The 18231-nt window shown below is 34.9% G+C and overlaps 1 protein-coding gene across 4 annotated transcripts in view; it reads left to right on the top strand.

Annotated features, from left to right (window-relative positions):
* The window catches only part of Spata5 (spermatogenesis associated 5), a 296553-nt gene that overhangs the window by 233377 nt on the left and 44945 nt on the right, over window positions 1-18231 (top strand). Inside the window, exon 16 of one of the 4 annotated variants that reach the window (XR_004515732.1) lies at window positions 13305-13423. The exons of the other annotated variants lie outside the window; for them this stretch is intronic. The gene's annotated coding sequence lies outside the window, so the exon portion shown is untranslated. The remainder of the gene's footprint in view (window positions 1-13304; window positions 13424-18231) is intronic. 4 annotated transcript variants of the gene reach the window in all.

Raw genomic sequence — 18231 nt, 5'->3', positions numbered from 1 at the left:
GTTTTTTTTTTTTTTTTTTAACCTGGCTCCTGTTGCATCTCAAAATTTAGTCTTCAGAGAAGTAGCATTCTACTGTTGGGCCTTTTGGTACAGGAATTTGTAATCTGTCACATATTTTTTAAGTATCAAAAGATAATGACAGTATGACTTTCCCTGCCATTTTCTCATACAGATCATGCAAATGAAATTAGGATATCATATGTATAAAGGCCTTGGCAAGGAAATTATTATAATTTTGTATCATTTTGGAAAATTATCTCAATCTACTTATATATCATAGATTTCCTCATTAAACAAAAAATAAAAGCCACCACCTGCCCAGAATTATGAAATAGACATTCAACAAGAATTATTGGCAAATGAACATTTTTTTTCTGTTCTTAGCAAATCTGTACATAGGCTAATTTTATTTAGAAAATAAAACTCCATTAAATAATTGTACAACTTCCCTACATACACTCAGGACCTTGCACTTGCAAGGCAGGCACCGCACCACTGAGCTAAATCCCTGGCCCCATCTACATGCATTTTTTAAGAAGGAGACAAACTGTATACCTCAACACAGAAATACTTTGTAAATATCATTTATGTGAATTTACACTGGAAAATTAATGTTTTTATGGAAGAAATTGTTTATTCTGAATTATTCAAGAAGCTAGAACTCCACATTCTGTTGCTTGCTGTTGTCATTAGTCTTCTGTAAAAGTGAAAGGGATCAGCATAATAATATGTCATGCAGTCACAGCTAATAACAACATCCAATGTAAATGTCACATGTGTTCATTATTTTGTCTTAAGAACTATGGATATATTATTTATTTTAAACATTTTTTAATTCTTATTTTTTTTAACTCCATTGTGGGGACAAAGCCATTTAAAAAGTAGCGTAAGTGGTTGGATCACATTCACCTTTAAGTTCTGGCTGAAACAGTAATCTTTATGAGCACCTTTTCAGCATGACCATCCATCCATAAAGTTAAAATGAACATACATTATAGTACCTGTTAATTAACTACTCTAGGGTTTCTACAATTAAGCTTTTGATGAGTTTAAGGGCTGGCACCATGATAGAACATGGCAATTTATAAGAAACAGCAAGGAGAAAAACCTAAATGTTTCACTTGAGTGAAATAGCAAATTAGCAAGGTATAAATGTATTTTTCTCATTTTGAAGAAATTCATTTCTCATAGCGGTAACACTGAAATACAAAGTCTCAGTAACACTGAAATATAAAGTCTCGCCGAAAAGAAAAAAACTCTTTTGATGCCAACAATTATTGTACCAGCTTACTAGTTCTTAGGTAGTACATGTATTATTATTCAATCTGAAATGTAAGTATGTGTTCCACTGTATAAGTATATTATTACACTTTCATAGAAATTTTATCTCAGAGCTGCATCTTAGTAATTTTCTGAGTTTGGATTTGGAAGAGACAGGTTTATTTCACATTGAGTTTTTTCTTTTCAGGGGAAAGGGGTCTAAAGGTTTAGGCAGCTCACAAAAGAGAACTGTTACCATTTTTTAACGTTTTAAAATGATAAATATGAAATTTATGACAGCAGTTTTAGATAAAATATTAAGTTCTCATCATTTTATTTTGTCTTTTCAGCAAATGGTATATACTGTTTGAAAGTCAAAATTAGTTGTTTTTTAGTAGTGAAGTGAATTGAATGCCAGAACCTCAATCACTTAACTCCTACAGACTCAGCACTTCATTAACTGATTTATTTCCCCTCCAGGCCAAAGCCATATCCTCCATCTTGAGGGAGGATAGAACAAATAAAGATAGGTACAAAAAAGACAAGATCATAGTTTTTAAATTGTACTTTTAAGAAAGTGTAGCTTCAGGACACAAATCAAAGTTAACCAAGGTTACAGTGTTGTTTGCAGGAAACTCACTTCAAACATCCCTGTGTCCTAAAGGTACAATAAACCTGTAAATTGGACCCATGCTTTTTACCTGTACATGGAGCCTGTGCTTTATCTAGATTCACAAATTCCACAAACTTACACCTTCAAGAAAATAGCCTACATGGTTTCTCTTCTAGAAGAAACCCAAATCATAAATAAAGAGCAAAATAAAAGACTGGTAATAGAAAGTAGGGAGATAGATCTTTCTCGTGGGAAAGGGGATGAAGAGATGGGAGAGAGGAGAAAGGGGATGAACAAAAGAATTAAGATGTGTTTTGAGTAAATACCAGCTTCACACAAAGAGTGTAAACATTATGGACTGCAAACATGTACTAAAACAAAGGGAGGGAGGGAGGAGAAAGAAGAGAGAGAAGGAGGGGAATGAAGAGGAGAAGAGGAAAGAAAAGAAAGCGCTAAAACATGGCAGCCCATGCCTGCAATCTCAACTCTGGGGAGCTGAAGCAAGAGGCTCTCAAGTTTAAGCCCAGACTGGACAATTTAGCAATACCTATTCTCAGAATACAAAAAAAAAAAAAAAAATGCTGCAGATATAACTCAGTGCAAAGGTTTGAGGAGGATGGTACTGTGTACCAGTCTCTACAGTCCAAGCACATGCAAGTGGTTTGCATTCTAACCTAAGCAGTAATGATATACATACATCCTGTGTCATTTCTCTTAAGGACACCCCCAAGAATATACAAATACTCCTGACCCAAAACCATAATGAATTCTTGCACTGTTTTCTCTGAATGTGTACTTCTTTAGTCCTGCCTAATAAAAAAAATCTCTATGCCTCTCACTGACATATCCTGAAAAGCTTTTCTGTGACAAGTCAAGAGCCTACTCCATGGGTAGGGTAGGTTAAGGCCCCTATCTCTGTTTTAGGGAGACCTCTTTGAACCCCATCCAGTGATAAGCAAGGAACATGTTTAACAAACACTTGATGAACTTGGATGGAAAAACTATTTTAAACTTATATTTAGGAAATAGACTTCCAGTGGTGTTTTGTTTAAGAGGAGCTCCTCAAGTAATTGTCAATTAATTGCCTTCACAGAATATTAGTATATTATGCTCAAAATTATGTGAAGTTAATTTTACTTAGCTGTATACTACTGGCTATACGAACAAGAAATTGTGAGGTGAGCCAGGGATGAGGAAATTTCTAGCACTCAATGTTTTTGAGAAGTCAACTGTTGATGTATCACAAATATTCCTTTTCTTTTTAATTAAAAAGTTGTAAAGGCTGATGGAGATGATTCTGGTACTTTTGATGACTGGGATTGAGAGAAGTTTATTTGAAAACATTTCATTTCACCTGGCAGTTTGTTCTACCCAATCATCATTGTTCTGTGAAAGCTCTGTTATTTGAAGTAGATCTTTATTTGCTCCCTGAGCCACTCCATTTTCCCTCCCTCTATGAAATGAAGCATTTTTTAAAACTCCTGGAAGGTCCAGAGAGGAAGTTTGTCACCAACTGGAGGAGGAATGTAGTCATAAGGGAGCAGCTTCTAAGAGAGCCTGAAGCAAGCAGCATCCTTCAACCAATTTTAGCCACTGCCATGCATTCCCCTATGGCTATGGCCATCATTGTCTTTGGCTTGTTAGCCATAGCTCTCAGTGGAAAAACGTGTCACCGTTTCAAAGCAGGTGGGCCGGGCGTGGCGGCACACACCTGTAATCCCAGCACTCAGAGGCTGAGGCAGGAGGATCACTGTGAGTTCAAGACAAGCCTGGGCTGCATAGTGAGTTCCAGGTCAGTCTCAACTACATAGTGAGTCCCTATCTCAAAAAAACCAAAAAAATAAAACAATTAAATAAAAATAAAAGCAAGTGGGCCTGCTGTTTTTTGTCATAGCTATTGTTTTCTTTTGCTTTGGTTTTTAAGTTATTTGTAACATACTACAATTTATTCATTTGTCTTTTATCAAATTATCCTGGTTATTTTCGGAAAATATTTATCTCTGACAGGAAATCAACCATCACAAATATGTATATATCTGATCTTACTACTGTGTGCACTTGGGAACAGAGATGATGAGTAAGATACGTAATTGTCTCTGTGTATAGGAGTTTGCTGAGACAGGCCAAAGATTGATACATGTAAAATGTGTGTTGAATTTTTATTTGCATTTGCATGTTTCTTCTTTTTAGTTATTATCTCATTAAGTGAAATTAATTCACCTGATCCTCAACTTATGCTAGCTTACAGATTTTTCAACTTTTTGATGGTACAAAATGATAAAGCAGTCAAGTAGGAACTATACTTTGAATTTTAAATTTTGATCTTTACTCAGGCTAGGAATAAGTAGCAGGTATTCTGTCCTGAGATGCTGGCCTCACAGTGAGCCTGCAAGTTGGGAGGGTAAACAGCTGATACACTATATTGTAGTATTGCTAAGCTGTTTTATATTCAGTGGATTAGATATATAAAATTCATTTTCAACTTAAGATACTTTCAATCTGTGATGTCATACCTTATTATTCAGCTGCTTTGAAACATCAAGTCTGTTACTCAATGCATTTGGACACAAAATTTTTGTCCCAGTACTCACCTTTTGGTACTTGATGAACAAGCTAGAACTTGCCAGTGTTTTTGCCACATGAGTCACAGCCAAAACAATTGGTGTTTGGTAGTTGTTTTTGTTCTGTCACAATTCTTGGAACCAATTAACAATGGGTACTGAGGTAGCACTGTTTAAGACCCAGGTACAAATTATCCATTTTATAAATAATAAAGGCAATCAGAAGGTTTATTTCATATATCAGATTTGAAGGTTCAGCTCACAAAAGAGTTAATAAAGTATAAGTGGAAAGAGGTCTGGTGTTGCAGTTTAGTAGATCTTTAATAAAATCCTAGCTGTTTTCTTTCATGGTGACTTTAGCAGATATCCTGAGATAACAAATATAAAAGCACCAAGAAACAATGCCCAATAAAAAAGTGCTTCATAATTGTTATTTCCCTTCACTTTGTTCTTACAAAGTCATTATTTATATTTACCACTAAAACATCACATAATTTGCTACAAGATGGTAATATACTTTTTATTGCTTCAATAACCAGATAATATATTTGAAAGATAAATATTTGCCCTTATTTTTTTCTTTAAAATGTAAAAAAAATTACTTAATTTTGGGAATTTTTTTTTAGTGTAATTTGTGTTTTAGTTCTAGAAAGTCTGTTTAATGCAAAAATTGTTAAAGTATATTTCAGTGTTTTTTTAAAAGCTTTGATTTCATGTAAACTTAGTACATTTATCTCTATTTTAATATTAAATGACCTGTCTTTGCCTCGAATTCTGTTCTCTCCTGGGTCCAGTAAAAGCTCAGTAATAACTTTCTAGTGTGCCTCTTTAATTCACCATGTTGAGCTATATATGGTTATAGTTAGTAAAAGAAGAGCCTTAAATTATTTTTTTTTATCTTGCTAGTTAATGTTCCTTCTGACATCTTTTTTCCCCCATTAAGTGAAAACAGAAAGAGCAATTCTAACTACTTGGAATGTCCATACTCTTTTTACATGGCACCTCTTGTGACAGTGTTCCCCAAACTAAGAATTCAAGACCAATGTATTAGGATCTGATGAGGATTTACTGTTTATCTTGACCAACTTCCTAACAACATATCTGAGATAATAAGGATTCAACATCAGGACAGGACACCCTTTGGCATGGTCGCAAGCTCTCCACTACTTCCGTTGTTAAAAAGTATTGTACCTGTCTTCAGAGTGAAATCAGCACCACAGTACTTAGCACCTCCTGCAACCTGCCTGCATTCTACTTTTCCCATTTGATGAGAATCAGCCCTGTGAAAACGTACTCCTATGACCATCTGGTCTTTTGTCATATTTAAAATCTTTGTTATCTCTATACTTCTTCTTGACCTTTTATTCTAAAATTCAATATCTGACCTCAGAATTTCAAAGTAATTTTCCTTAACCTTCTAAAATCAGCATTTTGTGTCATTAAACCATTATGACCACCTCACCTACAAGTGACCTTTCCTTTTGAACTCCTTTATACGTTATACTTTTTTTCTGTTTTACTTATTTAACTCTTAGAATATTTTGTAGTTATATTAATGTGAGCAGCAGCTGTTTCATTCCCCCAAAGATTCTCTAGGGCCCGGACTAAGCCTTGCACTTTAGGGAGTCCAGCAAAGCAACTGAGATCTCACATTTTAGTGACATTCATGTTGGATAGATAAGATTAAGATATTGGTTCTAAATAATTCTACCAAGCAAAAATGTTGGCTTTAACATTGGTTTAAATGGCACTTTCAAATTTTAATTGTGTTCTTATGTGCATTGTTATATTTGAGTACCCTAACTATGGGAGCAGTGATCTAATAAAAGACCTAGAGCTAAGCAAAGGCAATTGACTTTTCTGAAGTCCCACAGCAAGTGACAAACTCAATTATAAAACCTAAATCTTTTATTTCTTCTTGACTCTTTATGATGTCTTCAGCCCTTTGAGTCAATAGAATAGTCTTTGAACTAGCTCGTAGTTCCCCTTTGACTCTCTGAACCTTGTGCTTAGTGACTTAGCAAACTAGCAGCATATATGAGTAGTAATTGCAGTTACCCAGCTGTCTTTTCATTCTAAATGTATCAACTGTTTTGAATTAGGAGCATTTAAAAATTCATTTCCCTGGTATTTTTAATAAGACTTGCATTTGATAGGAAAAGACATATAAACCAAACCATATAAACTAAATTTTGTATAACTGTGTATGTGGCATGACCTAGTGATGTGCAGAATACTGCAGGAGGAAGAAGGAATAACTGACACAGGCTGGGGTTAAAGGGGATAGCTGATGTCCAGAAAGGAGTATTTGAGCAGAGTCTTAATAGGTGTTTAGGAGTTCCCCACATAGAATTTTTCAGGCAGACAGAAAGAGATGCCTGAAAGAAAATGGTGTGATCTAGAGTTAGGTTGAATATGACTGGAAGAATATCTCTTTATATGGAAGTAATTGGGGATAAGGCAGGAAAAACATGGCAGATTTACATGTAAAGGAACCTGGATGTCATCAAACTTGCTTTTCTCTTCTAAACAATGAAGAATGAGTGAAAAGTATGAGTTGGATGATCAGATTTGTGTTACTGAAAGATAAGTGGTGGGCCAGGGATTTAGCTCAGTTTTGCTGCTGCCTGCCTCACAAGTGTAGGGTCCTCCCCCAAAAAAAGATTGGTGGCATATGTGTCCAAAGATAAAACTAGCTAGCCAACCATGCACTTTGTTTTTTTTTGTTGTTGTTTTGTTTTTTTTTTTTGTGATAGACTCTTGGTATGTATTTCAGTCTGGCCTTAAATTCATGAAGATCCTTCTGCCTCAGTCTCCTGAGTGCTAGCATTACAGGTGTTCACCACTGCACCAAGCGCCAAGCACTTTTATATGAATAAAAAAAAACATGTTCCTTTATGTCATTGATGAAAGCTGCCTCCTAGCGTAAAAAGTTTGTGAAGTGGAGCACAAGCTACTTTTCAGTCTTTATTCAACCTTTAACCAGACACCCTTGTGTAAGCACAACCTTCACGTCTGTGTAGGACTCTCATTTTTGTCTTATCTACCTTTGTATTGCTTATATTACCTAATATGTTACCTCATACAGAGTTGATACATGTTCACTGAATAAATAAATTTCTCAGATTTGCCTCTGTCTGAGCCCTTGGACAAAAATAGTGAATATTAAAGATGTCTTCTGTTGTACCTTAATTCTGTCATGCAGTATACTACCTATATGAATTGCCAGATTATTAAAAATCAGGTAGATTATGTATACATGTAATGTAACTTATAACTTTGAATATAAACTCCTATGACAGTAGGGTGGCAAACCTGTGGGTTGCATTTTATTTGTTTTTAAGGCAAAAACGTTGATCTGTGAGTTGTTTTTTCTAAACTATGGCCTCAATATTCAAGTTTAATTACAGTGTTGGCACTTCAAGGTAACTAAGTGGGTTTTGGTTTGCTGTTTGGGCACTTAACCTCTAAAAGGGTCACCATCACTGTCCTAGGGTAAAGCCCTTACTCTGCAACTCTGATCAGTGGCTAAAATATGACTGCTCCATTATAACATGAATTGTGAAAAAATCCTTCAGAGCAAAATTCAGCATATGCTTAGATATTTGAGACTTAACTTTTCAGCCAGTCCTACAGTGCTTCCCTTACCCACTTCTTAGGTTCTTCACATGCTAAGTGAAGAAACTTCGTTAAAGTCAACCTGTCTTGGCCGTGTACTACAGTATGAGTTTGGCCAGATAAGTGTGGTTTGTACTTCAGAGTTGTTGTCCAGATTAGTTGAGATCATTCATATAAGGTGCTTAGTAAGCAAACACAAAAAGTTCAACAAATAATTTTGTTGTATTTTTATAATTAGCTAATCCAATCTCTCCTATTAAAATCTATAATTTGCCTAGTTTTTCCATATTTTACCTTTGATTTATGAATAATCATAATGAACATTTCATGCAGATGTTGTTTTTAGTTTCAATGTTGTGTTCTTTGAATTCACACTGTTTCATAATTACATGCAGCATTCATTTCAACCAGTTTATAAACATAATCCCTATTTTTAGTTTTTCCTTGTTAAAAATATATACTGTTTTTTACTTTTCAAATGTTTAAAGCTAACATTTCTTTATAGTCTGTATAATATTCTAGAAACTAACCCATTCTGGCACCCTGATTCTAGAATTCTAATCTTCAGAACTAAGGCTCAAGCCACACAGTCTATGGTATAGAATATGGTATAATCAGTTGGAAATACACTATCACCTTCCCAAAAAATATCTTAGTCACCTTTCCCATTGCTAGAAAAAGTACCTGACACCCACAGAACTACAGGAAGAAATGGTTTATTTTCACTATTGCAGAGATTTCAGTCCATGATTGTCTGGCTTTAAGGCAGAAACATCTGATAAAAGGGCAAAGCAGCTTAGCTCATGGTGGCTAGGAAGGAGAGCAGGGTAGCAGTATGAGAGAGAGGAAGGAATAAGGGACTAGATCTATACCCCTGACTACCCAGACCTACCCAGAAATGTTCTTTACTAATTCCCTGGGCAGCTCCCAGGCCATTCAGGTAGACAGTATCTACTTAACTGTCATAAATTCCAAAAAGCAAAACCTGAGTTTGCCATGGACCAAGCAATATGCTGAGTCCACACAAATAAAATGATGTGTAGACACACTCTACTATAGTCTTACCGTTTCTTAGATTCTGAGTCTCTTTCCAGCACTGATTGTAGCTTTGCAACTTTTTTGGGAACCATTTGGTTAGGCCTTCAGTGATTATGTCAGTACTAAATAATGTACAGATTTCTATTTCTTGTCATTTTTCCCCCAGATAATACAGTATAACGATTATGTACATCATACTAGATTCTGTACAAAATATATACAGATTTCTATTCCTTGTCATTTAACCCCAAACAATAATAATGTATATCATATCAGACATTAAAAGTAATCTTTAAACAATTTAAGCTGTACAAAAGTGTGTGCATAAGTCATATGTTAATACTACATCATTTAATATAATGGCAGTGAGGATCCTCAAATGTTGGTTTTCCCACATATCCCAGAACCAATTCCCTAAGAATACTGAGAGATGATTATTTTGTTTTGGCAGCCCGGGCTGACTAAAAGAGTCAGCTAAAGCACACATCAGTGTAGCTCAAGTCATTTAAGTTTTGAATTTCTCTTCTGGTAACTAATAAATGCCTTCTGTTAATTAGCAGTCATTAATTTCATCCTGAATTGCCCATAGGATTCATACAGTTATAAGCAATTCCTAGTTTATCAGCAGTATATTGGCACTTCCCTTTTGAGAATTAAGAATGCATTTTTTTCTAGAAAGTGCTTCTATATTTATTTCAGGGCAAACCCCTAAAATGTATAACATGCCTATTATAGGTAATAAAAATAGTAGGTTCTGGAAGCAGAATGTGTTCTGTTAAGGGTCATAAGATAGAAAAGAGGGCAAATTTTTATCTAGGCACAGAACCACCTAGCTCTGTATGAGATAGATAGGATTAGACAAAGTTTGTCTTATCTTTTTAAAATAGCTAAATAGGTGGGAAAAAAAAAAAAAAACTTTCATGCTACCCCCAGGATGTTCCATACCTTCTTTCTAAATTTTTATTTACTATCCCAATCAGTTGTCTAATATGAAAAAAATGATTAGATCAATTCAGTATTATCTGCATTATAGGAGGAAAATGTTTACTCTCCCAAATAAATCTCTAACTGGCATATTTTCAGAGTATATAAAAAGTGATAGAAACCAAAAAAACTTCTGATCTGCTTCGAATAGCTTTTCTTCTCTTTGTGTTTCCTCGTCTAGTGACTTTTGACATACATGTCTCAGAGTTCCATAGATTCTTCCTGCATCAAAATTGTTTACATAAAAGCCATTCGGTAACCTAATAAAATGATATACAATTTGCAGAAAGGATTGCTGTCTTTTCTGTTGCAGATGATTAAATTTTCACATTGCTGCTATCAAATGCACAGTGCATTTATTAGTCTACTGTCATTGTAAGCACTGTGGTTATATTTTACTGAACCTTATTAGTATCAGGGACGTTGAGGTAGAAGCTAAAGAACAGCTATAAAATATTCTATGAAAGGGAGGGCAGGGACAAGGGGAAAAAATGAGAACCAAGACTTGTCATGTAGAGGTACAAGATCCCAACAATGAATGTAACTGTACTGTATCCCTAAAATGTACCAATAAACTCAATTAAAGCTGAAAAAAAATAAAATATTCTCTAGTATGTGATTTTGTAATGAGAAATCCTTAGAGGAGAGTTTAAAACTTTCTCTTTAAGCCCACTAGTTCCTCAGGGCTGTCTCAGGCCAGGGCCTGAAGAACAACAGGGAGGAGCTTGGGACACTTCACCTGGATAGTTGGTAGCTCCGTGGTAAGCAGTGAGACTTTGATAACAGTGTTTTATTTCTATTTTAAAAGAAATTTAAAATTAAAAGTGTAAAAAATAGGAGTTTGCCAAATAAGCACCCAAAAGACAACTGAGCTGAAGAGTAAATTTGACCAATTTCTGCTCTTTATAAGCTTTTCTTTATTAGACCTTTTTAATACAAAATGTGGAAATGTATTATATCTAGAACTTATGATGTAAGATATTTCAAAATATTTTAGCATATTTGCTCACCCCTCCCCAGTCTGGGATACATACTTAAGACCATTTTTTTTAGTCTTTTGTTTACAAAATGTGCTGTTATTTTCTTTTATCAAAAAACTAAAATTCATTTCTTTCAGTGATACGTTTATATAATTTGAAAGTTATTCTTATCTCCACAACATTTGTCTCACTAGAAAAATTAGGAATGTTCACTCCACCTTACTAAAAGATGGGCCTTTAGTAAATATAATTGTTATATTTCACATGGCATTTTAATTTTTTATAGGAGCAGGCATTTTGGAGTGGTTATAGGCTTACAGAAAATTGTGAAATCCAGAGTTCTGTATACTCCTTATCTCATTCTCCGGATTCCCGTCTTTAATTTTTTTTCATGGCATATTACATTTGTTATAACTGTTGGCCAGCATGGTAACTTATATAATGCTATTATTAACTAAAGTTTACAATAAGGTTCATTTTTGTTTTACAGTCTGTGGGTATAGACAGATGAATAATAATATATCCACCACAACTATATCATACAGAACAGCTTCTCTGCCCTAAAACTCCACCAGACTCCATGTCTTCATCTCTCCTATTCTTGCCCAAATCCCTAGCAATCACTAATCTTTTCACTGTCTCCATAGTTTTGCCTTTACTAGAAATGCCATATCCTTATCATTACTCTTTTTTCACTTAGCAAATGCACTTAAAGATCTTCTGTGTCATTTGTGACTTGATAGCTCTTCTTTTTACTGTTGAATAATATTCCACTTTCTAGATGTACATTCACCTATTGGAGGGCATGTTGGTTGCTTCCAAGTTTTGGCTGTTATGAACTAAACTGCTGTAACATTTGTGCAAGTGTTTTTATAGACTTAAATTTTTACTTCTTTAAGATAAATATTAAGGAATGTGATTGATAGATCATATATTAAGAGTATGATTGTTTTGTTTTGTTTTTTTTAAACTGCCATGCTGAGGTTATATCAATTGCCAGGTATTATGGTTTTGATTTGATGTATCCCCCAAAACTCATGCGCTAAAGGCTTGATTGAGTCAGGCGCAGTAGAACCTTGTAATCCCAGAACTCTGGAGGCTAAAGCAGGAGAGTCATGACATTGAGGCCAGTCTGATCTACATAGGGAGTTCAAGGCCAACCTGTATTGTATGGCAAAATACTGTCTTTTAAAAAAAGAAAAAAAGGAAACAAAACAGAAAAGTGAAGGAGGAGGCTTAGTTGCTGATGGGCTTTTGGGAATGATGGGATCATGAGGGCTCTAACTTCATCCATGAATGAATCCACGGATGAGATTATAATTTGATGCCATTATTGGGAGGTAAGGGAAATAAGAGGTGAGGCTTAGTTGAAGGGTGTAGGTCATGGAGCCTTGGGTATAATATATTGCCCTTCTTCTTCCTCTTTGCTTCTCTGCACCTGTTCTGCTTCCTCACTGCCATAAGGTGTGCAGCTTTGCTTCCACCATGATATTTCAGTCCCATAGCAATGAAACAAGCCAACTATGAACTGAGACCAAGAACCAAAATAAGCCTTTACTCTTTTAAATTGTTAATGTCAGGCAGTTTGTTACAGCATGAATGTTGAATAACCTACCAAGTATTCAGTGGCCCTGAGTTTGAAACACAGTACTGTAAAAGAAAAAGAAGAAAGAGAAAGAAAAGAGAGAGGGAAGACGGGAAAAGGAATGGGCAGGCCAAACTGTCTGCAGAAGTGGCTGAGGATGAAATGAGCAGAGAATAAAAATGAGAGTTCTTGTTATTTCATATCTTTGTCTGTGTGATAGATTTTAGCTATCCATGTTATGGTACATCACTTTTAATTTACAGTTCCCTGATGACACAATATAGAGCATGTTTTCATAAGTTTACTTGCCATTTGTATATCTTTTTTTTTTTTTGACGAGATACCTATTCAGATCTTTTGCCAGTTTTTTAACTGGGTTGTTAAGTTTCTCATTGTTGAATTTTAAGAGTTGTATAGTTTGGGTTCCAATCCTTTATCAGAATTTTTGTGTTTTTTGTGGTTTAGACCTAAAATTCCTCCTAAAGTCTCATGTGTACAGGGAAGGGGCTGTTGGAAGATTATTGGATCATGGGGGCCCTAGATTCATCAGCAGACTAAATGATAGATGAGTTTACAGTTGAAGTAGGTCCCTGGAAGCTTGTCTTTGGAGCCTCTTGCTCTCTCATTCTCTAACTCTGGCTCTTCCTGTTCTCTTTGCTTCCCAGCTGCTCTGGATTGATCACTTATCCTGCCCTCCTTTACCATGCCATTATTGTCTTGGAGTCAGCTGACCATGGACAGAATCCTCTGAAACTATGAGTCAAACTAAATCTCTCATCCTTAAGTTGGTTATGTTTTCTAAATATTTTATCCCAGTCTGTGGCTTGCCTTTTTATCACCTAGTGTCTTTCACAGAGCATACATTTATAATTTCAGTGAATTATATGTAGTGAACTTATATTTTCTGTAGCAAAGATGTTTATATTTAAATTTTTAATATTTAAATATAAAAATTACCATATGAGCTCATGTTTTTGTCTTTTACTTGTTATCATAATAATTTATAAATTTTAATGTCAAGGGAGAATTATTCCCTCAAAGAACTGTTATCCATGAGGCACACATACACATTTCTCTCCTCCTACTATCTGTAATGTTATTCTGCTATATTTTTTAATTGCACACTTCTTCCCACTTGAATAGAAAAAGCAAATTCTTTTTAGGAAATGGAACTCCCTACTCAATAGAAGTTTCAACTTAGGCACATGTGATATTTTATATGTAGATCTAACACCACAAATAGCAGTCTTATACCGCTGTGTTTTAAAACACAGGATAACTTTACTAGCAGGTGATACGTGAGAGGAGGGACATTTTAAATGAAGAAGTGCATTAGCGAGGGAAATGTGTACATGTTTATGTTAGATTTGATACCTTTCCTATCCCCTATTCATGATTCTTTAAGCCTTGCTGATAAGCAATTTTGTGGCCTTGGAAAATTTTTAACCTCCTTTTATTTCTTGAATGAAATTATTCCTAGGAGCCTTTCTATCTTTAGACTTATGAGGTTTGATATCTACTATATGACTCTTAAATCACACTGTTACCTGTAATATTAAAACTAATGCCAAGGGAAATCTATAGCATATCTCTTGCAAAACATCCTTTCTATTTATTTTTTTTCCTTATTTTTACCCGCATTGGAAAATTTTAAAGCATAATATTGATAAACAATTATTTTTGCTTGCCTCCATGAGGAAAGTAGGGGGAAAGTAGATTTTAAAACTGGAAGCATATGTTAAATGGCATCTTGATTACATAGAAATACAACTATAAACGATTGGTCTTCTGTTGGCTGGATGTTTTCTTGTTTCTCTGTTTTTCTTCATTTGATTCCAGCTAGAACTACCTTGATAGTATTTTTTAATTAGAACAAGTTCACTTAACATTTATATTTAATGGATTGTTTGCTGGTTTATGCATTAATAAAAATTGGGACCCTAAATTTCTATTTATATAAACTCATGACAGATTTGTAACAACCTAATAACCCTTCTATCCCTGGCTATCTTAAATATTTTCCATTGACATGCTCCTCTCTTTAATTTAGAAGACTACCTTCTTTGGCCTTGTTTAGAATTGTTCTTTTGTTCTCCTTACTTCTGAAGAACCCCTCCAACTTCGTTTGCTGTTGTAGACAGCCTTTATTTACATATATGTATTAGAAGTTGAGGATTCATCTACTCTGTTCCATCTTTTGTGTAAGATCTTATCTTTAAAGCATTATTCATTGCCTTTGCGCTTCCATCAACTGTACAGCCATGGTTGTCTGTTATATGGCATTTTAAATGATATGTACTGCTGCAGCCTCCACATTTGCACATAAGTTATTTTTGAATGGGGAACATAGAGATATTTAAGGACATTTTGTGGTACAACTACAGCTTTATGAAGCTATTTCTTTGAGTCATCTTCCTTCAGATAGAGACTACTCCATCTGAAAAACCATCTCTGATTACCTCTTTCATTGGATACCACTTCTAGATATTCCATAACTCTTGCACATTTCTGTTTGATGCTGAGGCTTTTCTTTAAGACCTTGTTATGACAGAAGTCATTAAATAGAGCTGATTTTGAGAATCTTGATTGATGAATGAACATTCACATGAAACGGGTCATTTTGGCAACTTTTAAATTAAAATGAGTTTTGAAATTTAGCCCTTGATAGTAACAGGAAAGTTATTGAAATGTACAGTATAATAAAGTGTACAGTATAATAAAACTAGCACTTTTTTGACATATCTTTCTTGTAATAGTGTCTGATAGTTGGTTATTGCTCCAGCATGGCTATGGTTCACTTTGAAATCTCAGCCATGTGTCTGCTGTTACCTCATACTCTATTTCTTTAAGTTCTCTTTTCACTTTAGATCTGTTACTGCAAAGTGTTAGCATGTGTGCTTATTCACTAGGGCCCTTCATTAATTTCCATAAGGGTTTTGACCCTTACCAAAATGCTGACCTTACTCTGTGGTGCCATAGTTTTTTTCTATTCTGATTGAAACTCTTTCTCTGTGTTCTCTTTGGTGGCCACATTCTCCACTTGAGCCCAGAATTCATCTGTATTTTGGGAAAAAGAAAAATGTTTACGTGCCTTTTAACAAAGAATTCCTTCATGGACTTCAAACTGAAGTCATATTTTACACAAATGTGCACAAATAGGCAAACTATGTAATTTTCAATGTGACATTAAATATGTTTCAAAATCCAGTACTTTCAGAGTTTAAGAATTTAGGATTTACACACTGGATTACTCCACACACTGTTACATACCCAGAATTACACACTGGATCACTGTCATCACATGTCTTTACAGAATAGTAGAAAAAGATAAGTGAAAGAATTATTTGATCATGTAGGAGTGTATTAGAAAAATAATACAAACAACTAAAAAGTACTAACATATAATACCTTGTAACCACTGTTTTAATTTAAAGCCTTGTAAGCATTGCTTCACTTGTCTTCCAGTTTAAGTACCATTTTATATCCTTGATGCTAAAGCCATCAATTTTAAGAAACATCATTAAACTAATAGCTTTGTTTGTTTGGTGTGGTTTTTTGAGACAGGGTCTCGCTATGTAGTTAAGACTGACCTGGAACTCACTGTGTAGCCCAGGCTGGTCTCGAACTCACAGTGATCCTCCTGCCTGTCAGCCTCCCAAGTGCTGGAATTACAGGGGCATGCCACCATGCCCGGCTCTCCAACTAATAGCTTTACCATGACTATGACTGTGTTAGGGGTACAGAGGCTTGCATTTTAATGTCCGTGGCTATTTTATGATAGATATTTACTTTACATGATTAATGTTTAGGAAAGTGTATCTGAGTAATATTCTTAAGTACTCCAGAAATGATAGAGGATATTGGCATGATTCTACATTCAGATAGCTCAGTGTGTTGAGTTCTAATTTGTTAGGGATAAATTTGTGGAACCTATAGTATGACCCACAGAAATGTCTTAACATTGTTAAATCAATTCGTAAAATTTCTGATTAAATGCGATAACCTGAACACACAGTCATTTATCTTTGCTCCCTTGTAAAACCCTATTAAAATGAAAGTAAAGAGTAAGAAATGCATAAACCAACAATGACAACAAGAATGGGGCAGAACCCAATAGTGCGTGGAAATATAAATAAAGTTTTGGGAACTGTATAGTAAATAAGCAGGTTGGAGAATACTGAAACCCTCATGCAGGAAAGAAGTATCTAGGGCTGGGGATTTAGCTCAGTGGTTCGGTGGCCTGCCTTTCAAGCACAAGGACCCGAGTTCAATCCCCAGTACCAAAAAAAAAAAAAAGCAGTTTATTACTACAGTAGAACACCTCTAAGGAAATGGGGGCAAGGCTGAAAACAAAATTTGTTTCAAGTATTTATATAGAGGAAATAGACTCCCAGATTCTTTTCCCTACTCCTTATAGCAGGAAGATCACCCTGAGAAGAAAATTGCAGCTTTACTTTTCAAAAAAGTTGAATTTCTGGACACCAAGATATCAGGCCCTTCTTAGAGATAGGGGAGGTTCACTTGTCAGAGGGCATTAAATGAAGACATATACAGTCCATCTGAGTCTCTGGAAAACTCTTTCCTTGTTCTGCTTCTATTCATGAGGGCAACCAACTAGATGAATAGAAGATTGTTCTCTGGAAAATCCATCAGGCCAAGAGAACAGCCTCAGAGATACTGACATGATGGTTGTTATAATAGTAATAAAGACCATCAGCTGTCAAGCCTTATCTGCTCAGTGTCCGGTTGCTATTTTATTGCCTCACTCCAAAATATGAGTTGAAAACTAGGAACCAGCAATATTTGAAGAAAACTTCTACTACATCTATACTTGGCACATATATAATTGTTATATCTCCTCTTCTTGAAGTATTCTCTTAACAAGTATGTAGTGACCTTTTTTAAAACAGAAACACTAAATCTGCTGGAAGAGAGAATAGGAAGAACTCTTGAGGATATAGGAGTTGATAGAGACTTCATGAACAAAACCCAGACTACACAGGAAATAAAATTTGGAAACCTAAAGTTCTTCAAGTCTGGAAAAGAAATTTTGATACTTTTTCTCCTCTGATTTGTTTGCTTTTTCTGAGAAATCTATTAATCAGATGTCATCACTTCTCAACTACCATCTGTCTTTTTGTTTAACTTCCGAGGAGACTTTCTTAACTTTTATTTTACAATTTTATTTTTTCCTATTTGAAGGAATTAAGTTTTCATCAAGAACATTTTTTAGAGACTGGTGGTATTTTGCGGCTATAGCGTTACTTCTTATCTTTTTTTCCATTTGTTCCTTCATTGTCTCTGTTCTCCATGTATCTGTTTTAGACTTTGTTTTGCACTCATTTTTAAAATATTTAATTTTATTGGTACAATTTAGATTTACATAATGATCACAATCATCATAGGGATCTTGTAGCTTTACATGGTGTATCTTGATTTTCCCCCATTCCCCTCCTCTCTTCAACTATTCTTTCTCTTATTTACAAAAGCCCCACTTCCATTCCTTTTTTTCTCATTTTTTCCCATTTTCTTTCTTCTTTTCCCCTTTCCCCTTTCTAGTTCCTACTTTTTATCAAATGATTTTTTTCTTAC

This window comes from Fukomys damarensis, unplaced genomic scaffold (assembly GCF_012274545.1).
Source record: "Fukomys damarensis isolate Sample0158 unplaced genomic scaffold, DMR_v1.0_HiC HiC_scaffold_38, whole genome shotgun sequence".
In the NCBI taxonomy this organism is placed as follows: domain Eukaryota; kingdom Metazoa; phylum Chordata; class Mammalia; order Rodentia; family Bathyergidae; genus Fukomys; species Fukomys damarensis.
Note: the sequence above shows the minus strand (reverse complement) of the source record. Positions and strands in the feature narration are given on the sequence as shown.